The sequence below is a fragment of the Malaclemys terrapin genome, chromosome 2 (genome assembly GCF_027887155.1).
Source record: "Malaclemys terrapin pileata isolate rMalTer1 chromosome 2, rMalTer1.hap1, whole genome shotgun sequence".
Classification (NCBI taxonomy): Eukaryota; Metazoa; Chordata; order Testudines; family Emydidae; genus Malaclemys; species Malaclemys terrapin.
Genome location: NC_071506.1, coordinates 79,112,788 through 79,138,472, shown reverse-complemented (window position 1 = coordinate 79,138,472; position 25,685 = coordinate 79,112,788).

Genomic DNA, 25,685 nt, shown 5'->3' with positions numbered 1-25,685 from the left:
GAAATATCCCTTCCTATTAACGTACTTGGTGGCTAGGTAGTCTGGTGCCAGAATTGGAATATGCGTGCCATCTATGGCCCCTCTGCAGTTAGGGAAGCCCATTTGTGCAAAGTCATCCACAGTGTCACACATGTTGCCCAGAGTCATGGTCTTTCGGAGCAGGATGCGATTAATGGCCCTTCACATTTCCATCAACATGAGTCCAATAGTAGACTTTCCCACTCCGAACTGGTTAGCGACCGATGGGTACCAGTCTGGAGTAGCCAGCTTCCAAAGTGCAATCGCCACATGCTTCTCCAATGGCAGGCAGCTCTCGTGTCTTTGCATTGCAGGGCTGGGGCGAGCTCATCACAGAGTCCCATGAATGTGGCTTTCCTCATCCGAAAGTTCTGCAGCCACTGCTCATCATCCCAGATGTGCAGGATGATGTGATCCCACCACTCAGTGCTTGTTTCCCGAGCCCAAAAGTGGCGTTCCACTGTGGTCAGCACCTCTGTGAATGCCACAAGCAATCTTGTGTCGTAGCTACTACGCATGGCAAGTTCAATGTCGAACTGCTCTGGCCTTTGTAGTTTATGGAATAACTCCACTGCCACTCATGATGTGCTAGTGAGAGCGAGCAGCATATTGGTCAACAGTGCAGGATCCATTCCTGCAGACTGAAGAGGCAGGGCAGGGTGTGCAGTACACAAATCATTGAAAGATGGCACCAAATGCGGACGGAAGCACAGGGATTGCTTGGATGCGAAGCAATGCATCATGGGGCATTGGGACAGGACCCAGGATGCCCCGCGACCTCCTCCGCCTTCCCACAACTCTTGATGGCAGAAGAGGAAAAGATGCTCTGTGGTGAAGCACTGGAATGGGTTACACCTAGGGAGGTGGTGGAATCTCCTTCCTTAGAGGTTTTTAAAGTCAGGCTTGACAAAGCTCTGGCTGGGATGATTTAGTTGGGGATTGGTCCTGCTTTGAGCAGGGGGTTGGACTAGATGACCTACTGAGGTCCTTCTAACCCTGATATTCTATGATTCTATGATAGCTGCCCAGAGTGCACTGCTCCGAATACTGCTGCAAGTGCGGCAAGTGTGAACACGCTATTGTGCAGGCAGCTGACAGTGTGAACACACAACAGCGGTTTCCCTTCAGCACTCGTTGAGTGGCACTGTAACTGCCGGCGCTGTAACTTTGCCAGTGTAGACATACCCTTTAGGATGCAGCTGCTTTTTTATATAAACTTTGTGAGGTCTAAGTACTGTTGTTAAGCTTAAGTATTTTGCTTTGTATCTGTGTGGGGTGTACATGCTACAGGGCCTGCCAGCAAATGTGGATCCTATGACTGGAGAGGTGTTAACAGGCCACTTCACCTTGAATGGTCCCTTGAAATATGTGTTAACTGCTTATGCTAATCAATCTGTTCCACCTTGCATTTAGCTGTGACACTCCAAGTACATTTTCCAGACCTGAAGAAGAGCTGTGTAAGCTCAAAAGCTTGTCTCTCTCACCGACAGAAGTTGATCCAATAAAAGATACTACCTCACCTATCTTGTCCCACATACATATAGGCAATCACAAAACAGCAGTTGTTTATAATACAACTTCACAATGTCAACCAACATTCATAAATTGTACAGACATATTCTCAAATTGTTACAAGAGCGTCCGACACAACTGCACAAAATGGTGGCGAGAGACACAAGATAACAATTAATTATTTTGTTATTTACTTAGCAGTATCAAGTCACCATATGAGTAAGTAGCAAGGTTGGTAGCAAGCTGCAGACAGAGGCCCAAGAATCAAATTCTGCTTCCCTTACTCTTACGGGCATTCCCTTAAATGTCAATGGGAATATGAGTAAACTGAGCGGGATTGGGCCTCAGACTCTCCGTACAGTATCTCTGGACATGCTAAATTGTTGTTAGCATTACACAGTATCTCGGGTTCCCAAAATTTAAATACATAATTTGTGAATGATATTGTGTGTTTGTGGCTGCTGGGAAAGGGTAATACATTGTGAATGCTTTTTTGCAAATGTTACCATGAATATCTCTCAAAACTCTATTGTCTCCATTAGCATTCATATAGCATAGTCTAAAACCACTTCAATCTCTTTCTAAACTAGAGATTTTACTATTTTTCATATCATTTGAATTTTTATTACCTCCTAATAATAAAAGCCAATATTAGGGTCAATCCAAATCCACAGTGTTTTTGCAATTTTAGGATTTTCTCCACAGATTTGGCTCTACTCTCCAGAATCTAAGCTTTCACTTTACAGAAGTGAACTTTCTCTTGCCCTTCTGGTTGCAAAGATAGCGTTGGCAAAGTTTCAATACTGTATCTCTGCACTTGGTTGTTTGGTGCTGAACAGAGCAGGATCAAATTAAAATTCAGAATCCAAGCTAAATTTAGAAAGTGAGCTCTAATAAAAAGTGCTTGTAAGACAATGTTGTTTGGCTGAAGATAGGGAAAGACATCCTAACGATTATAAATTAAACAGTTTAAATGTTTTGATGTTTTTCTGCCTCTTCAAACTGATTTGTAGGATTTATTTTAGTACTACGGACAAATGAATTTGGAAGGGATGGATTCATATCTGATATATATATACACAAAGGGGCCACAGACTTGTTACAATATTATGATTTGGGGTCATTTAAACAGCTGTACTCAAGAGATACCTGAGATTAACAGCATCAGTTATATATGTTAATCTCAGGTATCTCTTGAGTACAGCTGTTTAAATGACCCCAAATCATAATATTGTAACAAGTCTGTGGCCCCTTTGTATTTCACAGTTAACATGCTGATGCACTTGGAAGACAATTGAGTTGCATGAGGTCCTTACAGTTAAAGTGGATTTAAACAACATTCTGGTGATGGGTAAAATTTAGGTCTTACGGCCACATTGTCTACAGTGCTAGTTGTTTAAGAGGTGCATTATAGGATCTCTCTGGTATTCCTAAAAACTGACTCTTGCAGAGAGTGTGTTGGTGTACAGGTGGCTGTCTCTTCTCCCTTCCCCACTGATCACTGTGGGTGTGGAGGGGAGTAACTTCACTTCTCCCTTGCTGGGCTCCATTTCAGAGATGTGAGGCAGGAAAATGATTTTGTACCATGCAGCCTCTTTAAGGATCTCCCTGACTGTCAACTAGTAAGGAACTGTCCTCTCCAGAGGCGTTGTACTGCATTTCTCCATGTTTAACAGCACAATGCTGTATGGGAAAAACTTGTATTGATGTATCAAACTAAACAACAGGAAATGCTTGTAAGATTCAAGCCACATATGGTGATTGGATGGGGGCAGTAGTCAGGTTGGGGAAGGAGATGGGCAACAGCTGGAGGTGATAGGGGCAGCCATATTGAGGGAGAAGCATCCCCTACGGTATATAAAGTAGCCTGTGGGTCACCTGACTTACAGGTAAGGGTTCCAAAGTTAGATATCCATGCAACAAACCTCGATGCCAACTCTGCCCATATGTTTACACCAGCGACACCATCACAGGACCTATCCAGATCAGCCACAACATCCCCGGTTCATTCACCTGCACATCCACCAATGTAATATACGCCATCATGTGCCAGGAATGCCCCTGTGCTATGTACATCGGCCAAACTGGACAATCCCTACGTAAAAGGATAGATGGACACAAGTCAGATATTAGGAATGGCAATATACAAAAACCTGTAGGAGAACGCTTCAACCTCCCTGGACACACAATAGCAGATTTAAAGGTAGCCATCCTGCAGCAAAAAAACTTCAGGATCAGACTTCAAAGAGAAACTGCTGAACTTCAGTTCATTTGCAAATTTGACACCATCAGCTCAGGATTAAACAAAGACTGTGAATGGTTAGCCAACTACAAAAGCAGTTTTTTCTCCCTTGGTGTTCACACCTCAACTGCTAGAAGAGGGCTTCATCCTCCCTGATTGAACTAACCTCATTATCGCTAGACTGATTCTTTCCTGCATATTTATACCTGCCTCTGGAAATTTCTATTACATGCGTCTGACGAAGTGGGTATTCACCCATGAAAGCTTATTCTTCAATACGTTTGTTAGTCTATAAGGTGTCACAGGACTCTTTGTCGCTTTTTACAGATCCAGACTAACATGGCTACCCCTCTGATATTATTTCCTCTATTTATCAATGATGTTGCAACGCATACACATGAAGTTGACTGTCTCATGCTGTGGGGCTTCAATTGGCCAAGAGGTGACAAAAAGCCTTCAGACATGCAAAGAACAGAAATACAGAGATTTTCATTAAAAGTAATTATCCATTTTGAGTCTAGATGAAAGCTGACCTATTACCAATTGAGTTTTTTGATGTTATACTACATAGGTCAAAACCTGAACATGTATCAGACTTTAAGTACTAGGGTGTCAGGATAAATCATTTACATTTTTAATATTCATGGAGAAATGTTAGCTCCTGATACGTATATGAACTGGGGAAATTTGTCTTATAGAAAAAAAGCCATGGTAGCATTTAATTTGCCTTTCATTGATAAAGTGATGTGATGTGTGCTAATACTGCACAAGTATGATTTTAGAAAACTGGGTGCTGTTTATTTCTCATTTATATTACTGTATTACGCTAGGAAACTGCATTGTGATAAATATATTGAATTGTTTAGGTTGTCTCTATCCATTTAATGTTTATTTCATTTTTCCCTTTATTGAACAAATTCCATTGACTTCTCCTATCCAGTTAAAGTTTAGGTGAACTAGTGATCCAGTCAACCTTGGGCTATGTAGAGTAGCCCTTTGACCCAATCTGACTTAGCTCACATTGTGTTACCTGGGATATCCTCCACCTCAGAGAGATTGCAGCACTATTGAAAACGGTGAATCATCTCATCCCAGTGCAGCAGCCTGCTTCCTGAGTAGTTTGTGATGCTAGCATTTCTGAAAGTGAAATTTTAATATGGTTTTGGCAACACTTCACTGGTGTGTCTCCAGATTTACACCAGTATAACAGCAATCAGAGTCTGGGCCTCTATCTGTATTACATTAAAGATAAATTGGGTATGATGTCCCCCAATCTGTTCTCAACTCAACAAATCAAAAGTGAATTTAATCAAATTAAATCAGATGGCTGACTCATCCCTTTTGAAAAATCCTGATAAAATGTAACTGTTCCAGAAACACTAATGTGATCTTAATAGAGGATGACATTGTGGACAAGGATCAAATAAAGTTGACAAAAAGAAATCTTCTACTATGACTGGCTCAGCCTCATAGAGCCCATCCATCTAAATGAAAATATATGGGAAATCTCAACGTAATACATTGACCTTTATAGTATAAAATAACTACAGAGTTAGAACACAATAAAGATGTGCAGTTAGTAGGTTTCAGACCCAATTTGTTTTGTTCACATTTTACAGTATTTGCTTCAAATTTCAGGCCAGAATAAAAAAATGCCAATTTTATAAATGGAGCTTGGTGAACTCCATAATGAACAGTTCACTTGTTTTCTGATCACACAGTAATTTTTACCAATTTACTCAGCATGGAAAATTATTTGGTGAACATATTTCAGCCTATTAATATTATTTATCATTTGTATTGGAACCAAAGAAACAAATTAAGATTGGGGTCCCATCATACAAGGCGCTGTACACACATGTAAGAAGACACAGTCCCTTGAAATCTATTTAATTAATCTAAGAGCATTTGTGAGATGTGTTCAAATACATAAGGACGTTCTAGTCAGGGCTCTGGTGGCTGGCAGGCTCCCTGCCAGAGTTCTGGAAGGTTTCCCTGGGATTCAGTCTCCTGTATTTCTTTTGGTGCAGGACCCATGTTAATTCTCTTGAGTTCAGGATCAGGACCACCCCCACTGGTTTAGCTTTATGGATTTGTTTACTGCTAACATGTACATTGAGATAAACCCACATTCCTTTGTGTAGGACAGACCTGATTATCACCTTTACCTAGCCTTTATCACCTTTACCTAGCCTAGCCTCTCTGGTCTTAAACTTGTTCTAGTAACATCATACAGAGGGACTTCATAACTTCACATATAACATTAACACATACATTTTACAATGATTTTTATAATCAGCATGTCATTAGCTTTCATATGATACCTTACACAATACCCTTTGGATAAATACCGTGACAGTCGACTGTTGGGTGTCGGGAGTTGCTTTGGTCTGATGAGAGACACTGTATCCTATGCCAGTGAGCATTAAGGGCTCTTAGGGTCACAGAAGGGTGCAACTGTATTATCATAATGATCTCCATATTGAGGGTTGGGAAGCAATGGTGCATATACCACAGTTTTTCACATATAATACAGCAAGGGTATTTTCTGAATTTCTTGGCTTCCAGTTTTCTGTCATCCAGGACTGCTTATGATGGTCCCTGGGGCACTCAGTACTTGTGGGTCCAGGTACATATGCAGTCCTAGTTGTGAAAAGTGTGGGCAGATCCTCACAATAGTCTGTGTGTCAGGGTTCATAGATTTGTACTTTCCAAGGCCATAAGGACACTTCAAGTTGGCCATCTGTTGGGTTAAGCATTACTCTACTTGTAGGTGCCCTTATTGGCCCACACAATGAACATGACATGGCAGTGAAGGGGACAAAGGGAGCGATACATACATAATAGAGGTTCTATAAATACATTAGGAGCAAGAGAATTATAAAGGAAAGTGTAGGTCCTCTACTTAGTGGGGAAGGAGAGCTAATGATGGATGACACCAAGAAGGCCTATTTTGCTTAATGCCTATTTTGCTTTGTGTTCACTAAAAAAAAGTTGATTGTGACCAGATATATCATAATAAAATCAATATTATCAACAAAGGGGAAGGAACACAAAACAAAATAGGACAAGAACAGGTTACAAAATATTTAGATAAGTTAAACATATTCAAGTCGCTAGAGCCTGAGAAAATACATCCTACATGGTACATAAGAAACTAGCAGAAGCAATCTCAGAACCATCTTTGAGAACTCATGGAGGATGGGTGAGGTCCCAAAGGACTAGAGAAGGGCAGACATAATACCTATCTTTAAAAGAATACCCTGGGGAATTTTAGACCAGTCAGCCTAACTTCAATATCTGGAAAGACAATAAATTTAAGCACCTAAAGGAAATTAAGTAAGAAATAATAGGCAACATGGATTTGTCAAGAACAAATTACGCCAATCCAACCTAATTTCCTTCTTTGACAGGGTTGCTGGCCTAATGGATAGGGAAGAAGCTGTAGACAGGCTATATCGGGGTGGCCAAACTGTGGCTCGTGAGCCACATGCGGCTCTTTTACAGTTAAAGTGCGGCTCGCAGAGCCCCTCATGTCCCTCCATTATCCACCTACCAGACAGGAGGGGACCTCGGGGCTTCTGCCCTGTGGCGGGGTGGTGGGGCTAGGGACTTCTGCCCAATGGGGAGGGAGTCTTGGGGCTTCAGCCCAGCAGGAGGTGCCTGCCAGAGATTGGGGCTTCAGCCAGCTCTCAAACTTTTGAAGATTATCATACGTGACTCAGAAAGTTTGGCCACCCCTGGGCTATATCGTGGGTTTAGTAAGGCTTATGACACAATCCCACATGACACTCTGATAAGGAAACTAGAGAAATATGTTCGAGATTAAATTACTATACGGTGGGTGCAAAATTGGTTGAAAGACCATACTCAAAAAGTAGTTATCAATGGTTCACTGTCTAACTGGGAAGATGTATCTACTAGGATCATGAAAGAGTCTGTCCTTGGGCAGGTACTAATTATTGTTTTCATTAATGACTTGGATAATTGGGTGGAGAGTATGCTTATAAAATTTGCTGATGATTCCAAGCTAGGAGGTGTTGCTAGCACTTTGGAGTACAGGATTAGAATTCAAAATGACCTTGACAAATTGGAGAATTGAATGAAATCAACAAGATGAAATGCAATAAAGACAAGGGCAAAGTTCTACACTTAGAAAGAAAAAAGATCAAAGATGTGGACAAACTGGAGAGGGTCTGGAGGTCAGACACAACAATAATAAAAGATTTAGAAAACCTGATGTATGAGGAAAGGTTAAAAAAACTGGGCATGTTTCTTCTTGAGAAAAGAAGACTGAGGGTGGACCTGATAATAGTCTTCAAATATATTAAGGGCTGTTATAAAGAGGATGATGATCAATTTTTGTCCATGTCCACTGAAGGTAGGAGGAGAAGTAATGAGCTTAATCTGCAGCAAGGGAGATTTAGATTAGATATTAGGAAAAGCTTTCTAATTATAAGGATGGTGAAGCACTAGAATAGACTTGCAAGGGAGGTTATGGAATCCCTGTCACTGGAGATTTTTAAGAATAGGTTAGACAAACACCTGTCAGGGATGGTCTACGTTTACTTGGTCCTGCCTCAGGGCAGGGGGCTGGACTAGGTGACTTCTCAAGGTCCTTTCCAGCCCTACATGTCTATGATTCTATTCATGTCACATGCAGAAGCCAATGGACAGTCCTAATATGGACACCAGGAACATACTTGGGCACCTGACATTTTTGCTGTTGCAGATCATGACCAAGTGCTGCAAAGTAATAGAAGTCATTTTTGAGAAAAAATTGACTTTGGAAACTAGAAAGTTTGCTACATCCACTTCTTCCCAAAAACAAATTTTGTAATTTTTACTAACTGAACTTCAGCAGTGGATGTAAAATTCACTCTCCACAAACACTCATATGAAAAAAAATTGCTTACACAAATGTTAGCAAAAGCAAATAGATTGCAAGTTCTTTGGGTCAGTGACCATCTTTTTTTTTATGTTTGTACAGCACCTAGCACAATGGGGTCCCAGTCGGTAACTTTGGTTCCTAGATGCCACTGCAAAAGAAATAATAATGATAAAAAAGCATGTGAACATGGCCCACTGTTGGCCCGGCTCTCATTATAAATCGGGGCACACAATAGTAGAAGACAAATGTTGTATAGTGCCCGTTTCACACTCACAACATCTCTGACCACTTAGCCATAAGAACACAAGAACAGCCATATTGGGTCAGACCAAAGGTCCATCTAGCCCAGTATCCTGTCTTTTGACAGTGTCCAGTGCCAGGTGCCCCAGGAGGAATGAACAGAACAGGTTATCATCAAGTGATCCATTCCCTGTTGCCCATTCCCAGCTTCTGGCAAACGGAGGCTAGGGACACCATCCCTGCCCATCCTGGCTAATAGCCATTGATAGACCTATCCTCCATGAATTTATCTAGTTCTTTTTGAACCCTGTTATAGTCTTGGCCTTCACAACATCCTCTGACAAAGACTTCCACAGGTTGACTATGCGTTGGGTGAAGAATTACTTCCTTTTGTTTGTTTTAAGCCCATGGTAGAGCAGTGACTGTGCAGTCAAAGAAAGAAGCAAGGATGTATTCAGCAATAACCCAGGTGTAGAAATAGACATGGACATGAGGAGTGACATGTTGGCTCTAGTGAAGTCAGTGGCAAAACTCCCAGTGACTTTAAAGCTTTTGTTTTTGTTTTTTTAACAATAAAGGGAATGCTGACCAGGACATTAGGGCTGTAAGCTCTTTGGAGCAGGGACAACTTTTTGTTATATTTTTTTACTGTGCTTAGCACTATTGGCCTGGGGGCCTCTAGCTATTGCTACTGCAATACAAGTAAATGATAATAATAGGGCTATGCCCTTCAGAGGGCTGTAGGCTCTTTAGCTTCCATCCGGACAGCCATATGCCACAGGCAGGGGGGAAGTTTAACTTCTGATCCAAAGGAACACATGTTTTAAATTACAACACTCCTCTCAAAGCACGGCACTGACAGAAGTGAGTATGAAGCCAGTCCCTCTTTAGGATTTGAACCCATGACTCTGAAGATGGGATCGCTACCAAATGAATCACACTTCTACCCTTAAGAAAATTCTGACAGCCCTTTATCTACAACATCTAAAAAGCAAAACTAAAATACTACAAGGAGTATGAAGACCTTTGTAATGCAGTCATTAAGATCAACCTGAAAGTACATTCACAAACATCATGACAAACGTTGTGGATACTAAGTGCTATCTAAAAACTGCACTCCTGTCTAAGTGCTAGTATTAGACAAAGGTGCAGTCTTGTCAAATACTGTTTGATCCAGTAATTGAAAAGGATCATTAAACATTTACTGGAAGTCAAACTGGAAACACGTGTGTGGATGGTGGTGTGCTTGAACATCTCATCCTAGACAGTGATGCTCCATTTTTACTGGCAGCGTGTTACACAGTTCCAACCAAAGACGGATCATGTTTCTAGAAAGCTATAGGATGGAGGATATACCTTCATCTGTCTGTCTCGGGAACCTGATAGTCGAGTTGTAATGAAGCATTAGTGTTCACACTTGCAGTCCATCCATGAAATACACCTACAACTTTATTTCTCATGAATAATTGATACAACAAAAATTTGAATCAAGTCACCGTGCTTTGAATTATTTAATTGTTTTCCTAGAGTATTTTATTTTTATTATTTATTATTTAATGAGGGCTAATATTGCACTTGGTACTGGACCAACACAGAGGAAAACAGTCCCTGCCTTCAAGGTGCTCCTGGGGTAATCTAATAAACTCTTCCCACCCCTGAACAGTTCCAGGGTTCCCAGCAGTACCATGCATCAGACTCTGAGCCCCTCTACAGTCCTTTCCATAACAACGTCCTGACAGTCTTCAAAACTGGTTAGCCATTATGGAGCTGGCTTCCAGGATCTAGTGTGCCCCTTACTGCAGGCAGAGCAGGGCCAGGATTTTGATCCATTAGAAGAAAAGACAGGTCATGAAAAAGGGATCAGGTGACAAAGTGATAGATGGTTTCTGAACAGTTGGGGCCAAATTATACAAACTTTTCTGCAACCCCACTGACTTGAAGGGGGTTGCACAGCACGTACGTCAGAATTTGGCTCTGGGGTTTTTAGATGTGACAACATTTTACAGCTAAAACTCAGATGTTTGTGATCCATTATGCAGAAGGAACATATTTTACCTAAAATTTTCTTTACATGTGTTTGCTGATCTAAAACTTAATTTTATGTTGAAATTCTAAAATCTAAGCTCTCCCTGGATGCGGAAAAACACTTTCAAACTTTGATAATCTGAAGTGCCGAATTGCCTCTGTATGAGATGGAATCAATATTTTGAAAAAAATGTAAAGTGGAAATTAATGTTCTGATAATAGGTGAGTAGCTTTTGCACAATTATTTCGTGGCGATAGGCTTGGTTTTGATGTAGCTTAATTAGCAGAATATAAATTATATATGTATATTTTTAAGATGTGTATATGTATATTACAGGATTTTTTTTTTATTTCATTGTGGAGCAAACCATTTGATGTGGCTCTGTAAAAAGCTCTAATACACATCAAAAAGCAATCAACAAACTCTGAGTACATCAAGCAGGATAATTTAGATGGTTTTTAATCATGATTATGAAAATATAATTAGGTGGTTTCATGTTGGTTGGTGAGCGTGTGGGGAAAAGTGATTCTCCAAACAGAAAAATATGGATAACATTATCCAGGAGCCACGAAAGAACCACACACACATACATATCCAAACAAAACAACAAATTGCTGGCCTGCTTCTCCAGCAGATCAGCAGGTAACATGTTTAAATAGAATGTCATTTCTTTTAAGATGCCAGAAGGATTTTTATTTAACAAACTGATTACACAGAAGTGGCTTTGGAAAAATGCCCCTTTTTAATGTGCTAGAAATCATTACATTGTGATTTAATGGGAAAAAAACCCTTCTTTCCTGAATTTAGGCCCTCTACACAAAGCAAAAGATGCACTTTGTATCTAACAAACAAAAAGTATAATATAAATTCGCAGACTTTAGGGGTAGGTTCTAATGTATATAATTTGGGCTTCATGTACGTATTTGGACATCATGTATCTACTTACTTCAATGGAGCTATGATAGTTTATATCAGCTGAGGACCAAATTCAATTCCCTTAACATAACTGATTTTTCTTAAATCTTGAGAAACGTTGTATAGGAGCACCTGATTTACCTACTCTATACCATTTGTTAGTCTGTATACCTCGGATCACATCCATTCTTATCTGTCCTGTCTTAATCTTTTCAGTCCTTCTTTGTATAGAAGTCTCTCCATGCCACTACATGTTTTCATTGCTTTTCTCACAACCTCCTCTATTTCTGCTATATCTTTGTTGATCGTAGGTGACCAGCACTGTATGATATTGCAGTATGAGGTCCCTACCAGTCCATTTCTATGATTCTATGATTATACTGAAGGATTCTTTTTCTATTCCATTTCTTATACACATCAACATTTTGTTTGATTCTTTGATTGTCATTGCACAGAGGTTTTGGCTAATGTGCAGGTCTTTTTCCTGAGCTAATTTAGAGCCCAGCAACATGTGTGAGTAGTTCAAAATTCCCTCCAGTGTATATCATATTCCATTTGTCAACACCGAAGTTTCTCTGACATTCTCTGCCCATTCGCCCCTGTAAATTCTTCATAATCTTCTCTAGTCTTGATTAACCAAGATAATTTTGTAAAAAGCAACAGAGGGTCCTATGGCACCTTTGAGACTAACAGAAGTACTGGGAGCATAAGCTTTCGTGGGTAAGAACCTCACTTCTTCAGATGCAAGTAATGGAAATCTCCAGAGGCAGGTATATATCAGTGTGGAGATAACGAGGTTAGTTCAATCAGGGAGGGTGAGGTGCTCTGCTAGCAGCTGAGGTGTGAACACCAAGGGAGGAGAAACTGTATCTGTAGTTGGATAGCCATTCACAGTCTTTGTTTAATCCTGATCTGATGGTGTCAAATTTGCAAATGAATTGGAGCTCAGCAGTTTCTCTTTGGAGTCTGGTCCTGAAGTTTTTTTGCTGTAAGATGGCTACCTTTACATCTGCTATAGTGTGGCCAGGGAGGTTGAAGTGTTCTCCTACAGGTTTTTGTATATTGCCATTCCTGATATCTGACTTGTGTCCATTTATCCTCTTGCGTAGTGAGATAATTTTGTGTCATCAGTTGCTAAATGTATTAAACAGCAGTCCCGATACAGAACTTTAGGGTACCCCAACTTAAATGGCCAATTTTCAGTATGGCAAAAAATTAATCCCTACTCTGCTTTCTGTCTCTTAATTAGGTTTTGAACCAGGAAAGGATTTTACCTCTCACTTTGCTCAGTAGTCTCTTCTCATCACATGTGGATCCCTAGCAATCTGACCAATATATTGGCCTCTTCTCCCCACCTTGGAGCAGAGGCTGGTGGAAATGCCTATCTTGCTGTGTATACAAGGAAATCATTACTTTAGCATTCCTTTTGTGCACTTTCTCCACCTCTTTGGGGATTTTGGGAAAAAAATTGACTTGAAGCCTGTTGGAGTTGCATATTTTTGTAAAAAAGGAAAAATAAAAAATTGTGGGTAGGTTGGGGAAAAAAAGTCATAGTCATCTGAACTCACAGGGCCCATGTGCCATTAGAGGCTCGTGGGAGTTGGGAGAGCACATAGATTAAGCAACTTGAAGAAGACAGTTTTTCTAATGTTTGGAATAAATTTTATATTTATTTAATATTGTTATGCTGGATGATGTTAATGGCAGCATTCAGTCACAGCCCTGGTAAGAGTCTACCAGTGTACTCAGCACCCTTCATTCAAGAAGCAAGTAAATGCCTCTTGTTTAATGATAGCTGAAGGCAGGGCAAGCATGGCAAGGCCTAAACAGAAGTTAAGCCATGTGATCTGAGGGGTTTCCTTCGAGATGGAATACAAATGCAGGGGCTGGTGCTTTGGATTGGTTGCAGCTGTGTGAGTCTGTGTGTGTGAAAGGAACAAGAAAGCAAACAGACAGTGTGAGAAGCAGCGGTGCCTGGCCCTGGGAGGAAGTCAACAGACAGAGCTTCTTCTGAGCAGAGTACTTGGTGAAAAGCAGTGGTACCTGTGTTGGTTCCAAGATATTAGAGAGACAAGGTAGGTGAGGTAATATCTTTTATTGGTCCAACTTCTGTTGGTAAGAGAGAGCGAGAGAGAGACACTTGCACTTACACAAAGCTCTTCTTCAGGTCTGGGAAGAAGACCTAGTTTCCCAGGCCTGAAGAAAAGTTTTGTGTAAGCTCAAAAGCTTGTCTCTCTCACCAATGGAAGTTGGACCAATAAAAGATATGACCTCACCCACCTTGTCTCTCTACTTGCTGAAGAGGCATACTCGGATTTCCTGTTGTTTGTTTCTACTGTATTCAGGGAAGTAGGACTCTGTGTACATTTTTTATAAATAAACAGGATTGCATCAAAGAAATACGTGACTTCTATCATCAATTTCTCCTCCTAACGGAAACAATACAGTAAGGCCCAAAATATCGGCTAACTGCTCAGGCCAAGGGGCAACAATATTAACTGGAGTCCGAATCTTTCTTGTGGAACTATGAAGCCAGTTCTGCTTTTCAGCCAACTGGAGAACAGAAGAGCTATTTCTTTCTAGACTCTTTTATATATATTGGTGTCCTTCCTGCTGTCACAAGGCAGTATTGCCTCCTTCACCAGATCTGCTTTGATTCTGTTCCCATTGAAGTCAATGGAGTTTTGCCATTGACTTCAATGGGAGCAGAAGCAAGCCTTAGAAAAGCCATTCTTTTATAGTCCTTTCCAGATACTAAATAAAACTGTGCTGTTCAGCTTGGGGAAGTAATTTGGATGCCAGCAAGCCAGCCCAGTTTGCCATGAAATTCAAAGTGGCCCAACAATGGGATGTTTACCAGGATACAATTAAAGTATCTTTTCTGTAGTGCAATGTGTAATTTACTTTCCAATAAAAACATAAACTTACCGTATGTGCAAACAATTTTAGCATTTCTGTTTTTATGCCATCTTACTTACAAGAAACTCCCAGCTGTTATAATTTGTCTCATCCTTCTCTCTCTTGTAGAACCAGCCTTTGTTCCTTTTTTCAGTGCCAGGGACTTGCTGAGTTCCACCTGATGTGATTTGTCCAGGCATTAATAATGCATCTTCAAGATGCAAGATGCATGAATTCCTTTAGTAACAGATCTGCTGGCAGAGGGCTGTATTGTATTGTGCTGCTTTTCTGTAACAGGGAAAGGGACCAAAAAAAAAGGTCATAAGGCTTGGGAGTGAGAGGTATCCATTATTATAGGAAGGTCACTGCATCCTCATGCTGAGGTCAGACTGAGGATAATGAATATTACAGTAGCCATTTCGCAAAAATAAATCCTCTTGCCAACCATACAACTAATCCCTGTGGAATGAGCTGAGATGTTCACAGAATGACAGTCATTTTAGGAAATCCAGAAAACTGTGCTAGTCCTTTATCTTGCTGGTGGAAAGTCCATTGTTTGCTCATTCATAGTGTGATGACATTAGAGACAAGTAACACATCATAAAAACAAATTAACTCTGCCTGGAAAGAATCCAAACTATCCACCTTCAGATGAGATTGTAAACATCAGAGATTTGATGACACTCTGACACACAATTCCTAGATATCAAAAAAGTGTCATTTATTTACTGTGCATGTTGGATGGGGGCTGGGGGAGTTCATCCAGCAAAACAGTTGCACAAACAGTAGGTCATGGACTTCTAGTTATAGTGAAGAGCTCTGACAGGATTAGTCAGTACAAGTCAGTACAACACAATGCTGCTCGCCATACATTCTTTACAGTGGGCCCACCTGCCCTCCTAGCCCCCTCCACCCTAAAAAAAGCTCATTTAATCAATAACATTTGCTTTCAGGGCAGCTCTCCTTTACTGCTGTTCCATCTCTGTCTGTGTTACCATAGCAACTGCTCTCAGAGAGCAGTGTGATACCCAGTTTATATATTTCAGCCCTGTCACATGACTGACTACCTGCTTCTTCTTTAATCATCGCTGGAGGGAATAGTCAAGAAGTGGCTGCTTCCTACTTCCTGTTGCAGTCCACCAAACAGGAGTTTCCTTTTTAAAAAAATAGAAGAAGAATGAATCACTAATGTGCATGTGACAGGCTAGAAAATGGACACATTTCTGTAAAGAAATGTGTATTGAAATCTGACAAATTCTAGCCCAGAGTGAGTTGTAAGGACATGAATGCAGATTATCTAGAGGTTTTGTTTTGAGCTAGAGAAGGGCTCAGTTCACAATAATTGGATCCAAATCAGGGCTTTCCCAAGGTTCTGGGGTGTTTAGCACCAGAATTCCAGTCTGATCCATTATAGATCTAAGGGGCAAGTGAAAAGTTTAAATCCAGATCTGGATTCAACCTTCCTCATAATTCAGAGCTGTTCAAATCCAGAGGTTTGCATTGGTTGGGCCCATTGCTATTTACAGTAGCAAATAAAACCTAACAGGACACTGAGAATTGAGGTCCTGCTTTCTGTATTAGTTCCTGTACTCTCACATAACTCACTACGCTTTCACCTGATCCTCCTCCCACTGCTTTTAATGGGAACAGGACTGAAGTTTTTAACTATTAGGAAAAATGACTAGTACTGTAAACAGAGCCCAATCTGCATAACAATACACAGATCAAGATATTAAATAGGAACTCTCATTATTTTTCCTTACATTTTTGTATTTTTCACAGCTTAAAAGAGCAATAATTACCTCTGGCTTAGACATGGCTTTGCAGTTAATGATCAGCTGGGTTAAGGGCCCGAGGCAAAGCCTTGGGCCCTCAACAACTTCCGCTCGTCATTAACTGCCAAAAACTTCTGCTCTTTGGTCATTATTGCTTAAACCAGTTTCCAAAGCAAAACACTAAAACTATTTTTTGTGGGCTGGGCAGAAAAAAGAGTGATAACATGTTGCTCTTATAAAAAATAACATTTGTAGGCGTACATAAAATACACAGACACATGCATACAAACACAGTAATGTTTTCAGACATTACCGTTTGCAGACGTGATGCTACACTGGATCATTATTGTAGAATACATGTTTTTACAAGGATCTTGGTTGTCAGCAAGAGCATCACAAAATAGCTCAAAAGTCAGTCACTTAATACTGATATACTCCCTTCATAACCAAATTGGACAAAAAAAATGTACAGTGATTGCCATTAAAGGTTGCTGCTGACCATACAGTCCAGATAGGGCAATTCCAGTGCCAGTTACATTTAGTAATAACTTTAGGTTAATACAACATTCAACCATGTATATTTAGGCTGGATAAATGTAAACATGTGTGAATTTTTATGTGTAGCTGTCTTTATTCCCACTTCCATCTGTTCAAAAGAATTCTAATGTCTTAAGGAAGAAATATATAGTTTCTGATTTATGTTTGGCTAGCTGTGCAGCATTTTAAAACTAAAATTATAATACATTTTTAAAGGTCACCATTCCCCCTTCCTCCCCCCGTTACCTCACAGTGGCATTTAAAAAGAACAGAAAAATTAGTTAAATAAAAATGTGCAGCAAAAAATGGTGGTATCTCTGATACCACTGAGTGTTACCTACAGCTGGCTGACTACTGCAGAAAATTCTTCATGAAGACTAGTTCAAAAACATTCCACACATTTACTATGCCTATTTTTTACTCCTTTTATTCACACTGTACTTTAATTAGCTCCCTTCTACATCAGTGGGAATATTTCCATTGACTTCAACGAAAGTTGGCCAGGCCCTTCATATAGACATTCATAGAAGAAACTTTTGTTCACAAGAACACTTCCAAAAAAGACAATGTGTTACAAATACTCCTGTGAATATGTCTTCACACAAGTAATGTTTTCAGAGGCCATCTTGAAATCTCTTTGTATGTTTGAAAGTTATCCACTCAGAGAGAAAAAAACAACAGAATGTGACTCAAATGACCAATCACATAGTATGCATAGTGAATTACCAACAGCAAAAACTCAAAAGATTAGTTCTGGCATATAGTTTGTGAGCAATGCACAGGCTGAAAAATATTCACATTAACCATTCAAAGAAAAATATTAAATAGAAAATAAATTAATAAAAATTAAAGCCACAAACAGGAAAGAGAGCTAAATTCATCTGATCAGTTGTTTGCCACTAATAGTTTTCCTAGGTCTCATGGTAAGTGTGGGTAAATGTTGACTTTCTAGTTATGACAACTGTACTGATGGAAGTGTAGAGGAATCAAAATTAATTAGTGACTTTATTGAATTTGATGTAAACCTTTCACAGAATACCAACATAGGTTCAGGTCATGTCCCATTGTAGTAAAATCTATGCAGTAAAGCCATTTACTGTATGTAAAATACCTAGCTTATGAGGCTCACAGCTAGGTGCTACTGTAATAAGTTTTCCACACACAGTTCTCGGTCAGGGAGATGGGGGGTTTGCCTCCATTGGCAGGGGTTTCCTCCCCTAGAATCCCTGGATCTTTGAGATGCACTGGTGGGCAAGGAGATATGTACACACATTACTTATTTACTGCACACTATTCAAACTCTACTCTGAAGACAGGATTATTAATTTCCTCATGGGCTTTTCTAAGGCGCTTATCACTAAAGTATCTGAGTGCTTCACAAACTTTAATTAATATATCTTCACAACACATCTGGGGTGGGGGTATTATTATCCCCATTTTACAGATGCGGGAATTTAGGCACAGAGAAATTACGGTCAAAAGTCTACACTAATGTGAGGTGTATAATCTGAGATACCTAGGACCTGTTTTTTGGAGTACTTAGTCTTATGCAGAACTTTATATATCCAAACACAACTTCTATTGACTTCAGTTACAACTACTAGTGCTCAGCATTTCTGCAGATGAGACCCCCAGGTATTCAAATGATGCACCCAGAAAATGAGGAACATGCAATTAGCAATCAGCTGTGAAAAGTTCAGGTTAAGTAACCTGCCCAGCACAGAACTGTGTGGCAGACACTGGGATAGAATCCAGTTCTCCAGGGCTCATTCAACTGTCTTAACCATGAATCCCTCCTTTCTCTTCTTACAGATCCCTGCCTCATTCAGCACACACCTTCCAACTTCTACTACAATTGAGACGGGGTCCTACAGACAACAGCCTCCTTCACTGAACAAGCCTGATTCATCCTCAGATTCTGTGGGGGGGAAATAGTATGGTAATCATATAATTAAAGATTGTATCATAACGCAAATGCACAAGGGGGCTGCATAGGTAACCTTAATTCTGTCATTTCCTAACTTTGAATGTTTAACTTTGCAACCTTAATAATGTTCTTTTAACATAGGCTTTTTTAATATATAAACATAGTAATTACAGATTTTATGGAACAATAACAAATCCCTGTGCATGTGATAGGAGAATTCCTACTTGCTTTTTTTATGGGTCACTGTACTGTCATCATAGATTCTTCAGACCTGTATTACTGCATGTTTGGACATAAAGGTAGTTCAGTTTATTATTGTAGTTGTAACACCCACTAAGGTGCTCATTCGATGTACCTCATCTGAAAATGGTGGATGGAAGGGAAAAAATCAGTAGAACTGATCTGAAATTTTCCAATGGAACATTCTTCTGTCAGGTGCATATTTGTTAAAAGTGCACCATTTTGTGGAATTGTGTCAATTTTAATGATATTTTGTTTCCAAAAAATTGAAAAAAAAAAGCATTCTGATCTTTTCAAAATGGAACATTTTGATTTTTCCATTTCAAAAGGACTTTTTGTTTCAATTTTTTAAATGTATATCTTATAATAAATCAAAATTGGAATAAAACATTTAGATTTTTATCAAAACTAAATGTGCAATTGACCCAAAATCATAAAATAACAATAATTTTAAAAAGACATCATTGTTTTATGGGAAACTGAAAATTTGAAATGTATGGGAATTTTGGTTTGCTTTAGTTCCATTTTGAAATGGAAAAAAAACTTGAGATTGCAGATTTTCCTGGAAAATGAAGAAATCTCGCTCCCACCCAACTCTGTTCAGTAATGCTGGCTTGCAGTCACATAGAGCCTGTTCCCTGCCCCCCCAAACACCTGACTACTCCCACAGCAACAGCACTACTAGGAGCCACCAACAAGCACCTGACAGATCCACTGATAGATCAGTTCTCTGAGCATCAGCCTGTAGTTCTGCTTCAGCCTCTTTATTCCCATGCATTGCTGGTCCGATGCTGTGCCGGAGAGCTTTTCCTGGTACTCTGTACTTTGCCATTGTGCTCCTGCCTTGCCATCCATCTTGTGTATGTCCCAACAGGCTTTGTGCTCACATGGCACCTAGAAGGGGTGTACAGGTATGTGTACTTCAAGGACCAGGACACAAGTGGGGAAGGAATTGGAAGGGACCCACATGCCTTACTTCACCGAGACCTGGCAAATCCTAAGGACTGCTCTGAAGACCAGTCCAGAGTGCTTCATAGCCTTGCCAAAAGTGCACCTTCCTAGTAGGTAAGTGTGCTCCCGTTTCAACAGCTCTGCTCCTGGAGCAACAGGCCTAGTTATTGTCCTATTCAATGGGTCCCACAGCACATTTTATGGATCCCTTCATGCCAGGATTAAGCCATTCATTTTGGGGTGCGTGATTAAATTGCTTAAGTAAGGGCTCTATTTCCCTAAGCCCTAATGTGGGGGTGGTGTGGAGCTGCACAAGTCGAGCAAGGTGGACTACAGCTACGCTTCATTATCCCTTAAGAGGGTACAGAGTGTGTTCCCCTTGCCAGCTCCATTTGCCAGTGTACGGGGTCAGGGTTGCTAGCACGGAGCTTACAGTCCCTGTGCCCCTTACATCCTCTTTTTCCTTGTGTATCTTTGCAGGAGTCAGAAACAATCCGGCCCAAAATCAGGAACCTACAATTGTGACCCACTGAATCAGTGAAGTACAAACCCACTGACATCCAGGCATAAGACAGGGTAGGCTTTAGCCCCTGGATGTTACAGTATTGATACACACAGAGGAATGATTGTGAGGCCAAGTAATGATAAAATCAAAACCTTTGGAGCTGGGCAGAACACCTGATTACAACTGAGTAGCGTAAGTCCCAGCGGTAACAACGCTGATGTATTCGGGCAAGGTGATGCAGGTCACAATTGCAGTGGAAATAAGGGAAAGATAAGAATGGGAACAGAGAAGAATGGTGCTATCTTGCTGTCCAGGCCCAACAGGCAGATAAACGACACTAACCCAGCCTGTAGGGACACAGCTGCACCAGCTAGCCTCGGAGGAGCTGGTTCCCTCTTCATCTCAGAAGCAGGTCTGGGCCACTGAAGAGTGGCCTCGCCAGCTAGGAAGCAGCTGGTCTTGGCAGGCAAAAAACCCAAATCCTTAGGCAGAAGCAAAACAAGAGTGGGGACTGGTTTTGAGAGCTATTTATTCAGAGAAGCTACCCCCATCCCTTTGCCCCAGCCAAGTAATCTGCATATCCTGAGCCTGTTAGGCAAACAGTAAATGTTACACAATCTCCCATAACTTTTTCTGCAATCTTTTATAAATGTTAGCAGGCATGCTGTCTCGTATACATACACTGCTCCCTATCATTATACCATGTTCCAGCCTTGCAAACTCCTACTTCTGCATTTGCCTGAGGTGAGTAATTTCTTTTGATGGGTGAATGAAATAGCATTCTTATTTTCATTCTTGACCATGATGGTAAAAGTAGGCAAGTTGATTTTGTGCCTGGCCATGTAAATTTTCATGGCAGTTTTTTCAAGCCTGTTATATTATATTGCACTTTACTTGTTTATGTATTTGTCTCATTGTATAGCCTGGTTTAACACAATATTGGAACCTATGTAATTTTATGTAGTAATGTGATTTATATTATATAATACTATACTAACTTTTGTGCAAATGAACTAAAGGTCACTGGCTATACTCTACCCTCATTCTATATATCAGTGGTATTCGGCTCAAGGACCGAGAGCAAAATCTGGCTGTAAACATATTACTTATGACCAGGGATCCTAGAAACCTGTTTGCCACAGAAAAACAAGGAATTTGCATTTTTACAGAGGTTCTTTAGTTTTTACATTTTGTGAAAAAATAAAAATATATATTAACTAAATTTTACAGAAAGTACCAGTGTCACTTATTCAATGCGTGCAACCTCCCCCTCTTGGTTGATTTTTGAATGCACTTTAAATTTACATAGCTAAACATACTCTAATAAACTGCTTCCGATGTATAGAGGTTTGAATTTTAATGCATCTCAAATTTCACTTCAGATGTAATTAAAATTATGAAAAGATGCTGAAAATTTTAAAAAATCACACCTAAAAATGTGTCACTGAGTTTGGCAAGGACAAATTTCACATTGATGGTAATGTGCTGTTCTGTACGGTATGCATCAAGGCCATAGATTATGTTCGAAGGCAGGCAATTGTAGGACACATGGAAAGCGCTAAACATAAACTGAATGAAAAGAAATGAAAACAAGAGGCTGAAACAGCAGGGCCATCGACAACAGTAAAGAAACAATGCATTGTGGCTGGATCATTAAAGGTTAAAGCACGCTAGAGAACCTTTAGTGTGCACCAGCAGGGTCTACATGGACCAATTAATGCACAACACATTAGTGCACTTTAGAAATCACACTTCCATGGTGTGCATTGCTGCTCCATGTAGACAAGCCCTAAGTCACTTTGGGGACACTTTTGAAAATCAAGTATCAGGGGGTAGCTGTGTTAGTCTGTATCTACAAAAACAACAAGGAGTCTGGTGGCACCTTAAAGACTAACAGATTTATTTGGGCATAAGCTTTCGTGGATAAAAACCGCATCTGAAGAAGTGAGGTTTTTACCCATGAAAGCTTATGCCCAAATAAATCTGTTAGTCTTTAAGGTGCCACCAGACTCCTGGTTACTTTTGAAAATGTTAACCTTAGTCCTGGAATCAATGCTTATTGTATGTGGTGCAATTCTTTTCAGAATTGGTGCCCATCAACAGTAAAAGGCTCCCCTGTCTTAAGCACATGCTTAAATGCTTTGCTGAATCAGGGCCTAAGTCCTCTTAACAACAATTTATGTCAATCGTTTCTGATGACTCCTTTCCCCCTTCATTTAGTGAATGGCATTTGTAATCAAAAAGAAAATTAACAGCAGGCAAATGCCTATTTTTACTAATGCTGAAACCAAGTATTAATATTTGCTTAGTTCAGATTTTCTTGAGTATCCCTGTGTAAACATGTCCTTATTTTTTGCATGGTCTGAGCTGTGGATCAAGAGATCATCAACTTTCCTCCAGTAATCTAGGGAAAGCATGAGAAAATTACATGCTTTGCTGAAGCATCAAGCAAAAATCCTAGGAGCAATGGTAGTTTAATGTTTCAGTGGAATTCCCTTTATATTATGTGAAGGTTTTAAGGTGTGGTTTTTTAAATCTTATCGCCCAGAAGTTTTTTCCACAGGAAAACTTTCCCATAAATTCACAAAATGGTCTAGTGCTCAGTATAGTTTTACACCCTGAGAATTTATTATTCATGAAATGGGTCTTTTGAAGTATGATTTCTCAGTATTGATTTTTTATCTTTAAACAGTGAACATGAACACTGACTCAAAGGTCCACTGACAGTCACTCAGGAATAACTCAAAATGCTTGTGTCTCGGCAAGGTCTCCGTACACAGGGAACATTTTGTAAATATTAGTTACTAGAATCGTAACACTAATAGATGTAGTTAATAATTATCACAATGTGCCGAAACGGCACAGTTTGCTCCCTGATTACAATATTAAATTGCTATTGAGCTGTGGTATTTGCTTCAGGCAATACTACTGAGAAGCCTCCAAAGACTCCAGTTGGCCTCTCCGCAGAAAAATGGGAAATGTACAGCTGCACATAACACACAGGCAGGGCTAGGGTTTGCCAGAAAACAAACAACTCAGACAATAGAAGGAAAGTTATATCAGAGCTGAAGTGTCCTTTCACTTGGGAACTGTCATCTCTCAAAAAGAAAACACACACTCACACACACACACACTGGATAACAGCTTACATGGCAGTCCATCACCATGGGCACACTAACTCCAGCTGTCGATGGAGGATACAGCACAGCAGGAACTGAATGCTTTGTTTTATTTTCTTTTGATTATGTCTCAAGAGGAGCTAAATCAGTTCAGAAAAATTCAGTGGTACTCCAGGACTTGTCCATACTGATCTATCGAGGGGTACTAACCAGTGAACCTTTTACCCATTGCCCAATTGGCTGAGTAGCCTGGACACTCGCCGAGCTATGGAGTACAAACATTTCCGTTTAAATGCGAGTGATCATTATTGTTAGCATCTTCCATCTTCTTAGCATTTTTATCTTCAGAGTGTGCTGCAAACTAGAGATGGGTCTAAAACCCAAACCCCAAAACTGAAACTCTGGATCCCAGCTCCTTATCTTTATAAATGGGCAGAACCAGACTGCCAACTCTGAAGACTCTCAAACTCCAGATGTGAGTCAGAGTTTTCCCAAAATAAGGGCTGTTCACATTTGAGGTTAAAATTTCAACCATTATAGCGAGACGTCTGATATGTACACCCTATCCGAGCCAGGATCAGATCCTAGGCTTAGGCCTCTGATTTGGATGTGCATCCAGTTGTATTATGGACTAACTAATGGTCTCTAATCCTATGAGTAAATATAATCCCCATTTTGCAGAAGGAGAAACTGGCAGAGCGGGGGATTTAGCCAAGGATATCAGAGCCAGGTTTTGAAGTCAGGAGTTGCTGTGTCCCTGCCCTTTGATCAGGCACTCTTCTCTGTAACATTACAAAGTTGTATATGCAAACAGTGTATAAAAGTGTAGCGGAAGTAGCACAACCAGACAACGAGTTACAATTATTAGATTACTGATAAAAGAAGTTAAGGAATGGGCTTCGCAGGTACAAATTCTAACTGTGTCAGATATATATATCATGTGTGTGTGTGTATAATGGTTAGGCTGTGGAAAGAAAGCATGCAGGCTTTAGACTTTATAAAGCACACACAGGTGTTTGCACTTGCATATTGCAGGTGCAATGACATGTACCTGCATACACTGGGGCCAGCCTGAAATTATACCCCCTAATGAGATCGTGTGCAACTTTTGCATTACCAAGGCATGCTATGTATGTGTGTTCAGGGAGTTACTGGGGAAACAAGTGTGTCGGGTTTTCTAATTGGGTCCCTTTGAGTACTTTACAAGACAGCCTGCCTAACAGTGCTATGCAAGATACATGGAGCAAGGGTTTCATGTTGATTTAAAAACCATATTGTATGCTGCTGATATCAAAACTCCAACGAAAAGTAAAGGAGACAGGGAGGTATGCTTCTACTAATTGTTTGTTTTCAAAGGTATATCAACTAGATACATTATTTCATTTCAATGGTTCACAAGTTAGTTCAAATTCCTCTTGGGAAAGATACCAGCTCAAACTTTTTACTTTTATTATTTTTGTATTTGCTGGTTTGAGGTCTATAAGTTTTAAATCTCAGTGATATGAAATTCCACAGCCCACTGCTATCGGCTTCTAATACAGAACAAAGTGTCGCTATTAAAATCTCAGCTACACTATGATGAAAGGAAAACTTGTCTACAGACTGTGTTTCTAGATCCTTCTGGAATCAAGATCATAAAAATTAGAAATAAACTATTGTGTCATCTAATCCATCCTGTTACTAGTGCAGGGTTGTTTTCTAGTGCATGTTTTCTAGAACTCGGTAAAGGTTAATTTAAGTGTCATAAGCAAAATTACTTCCATGGAGTCTTTTGGTCATCAACCAAACTCAAGTTAAAGTGGCCAGCTGTCATGTTTTCTACTGATGATGTCTCGGATCATTGGGATACTTTAAGAGGGGCTGTTGACAGGAACTAAAGAACAATCTGA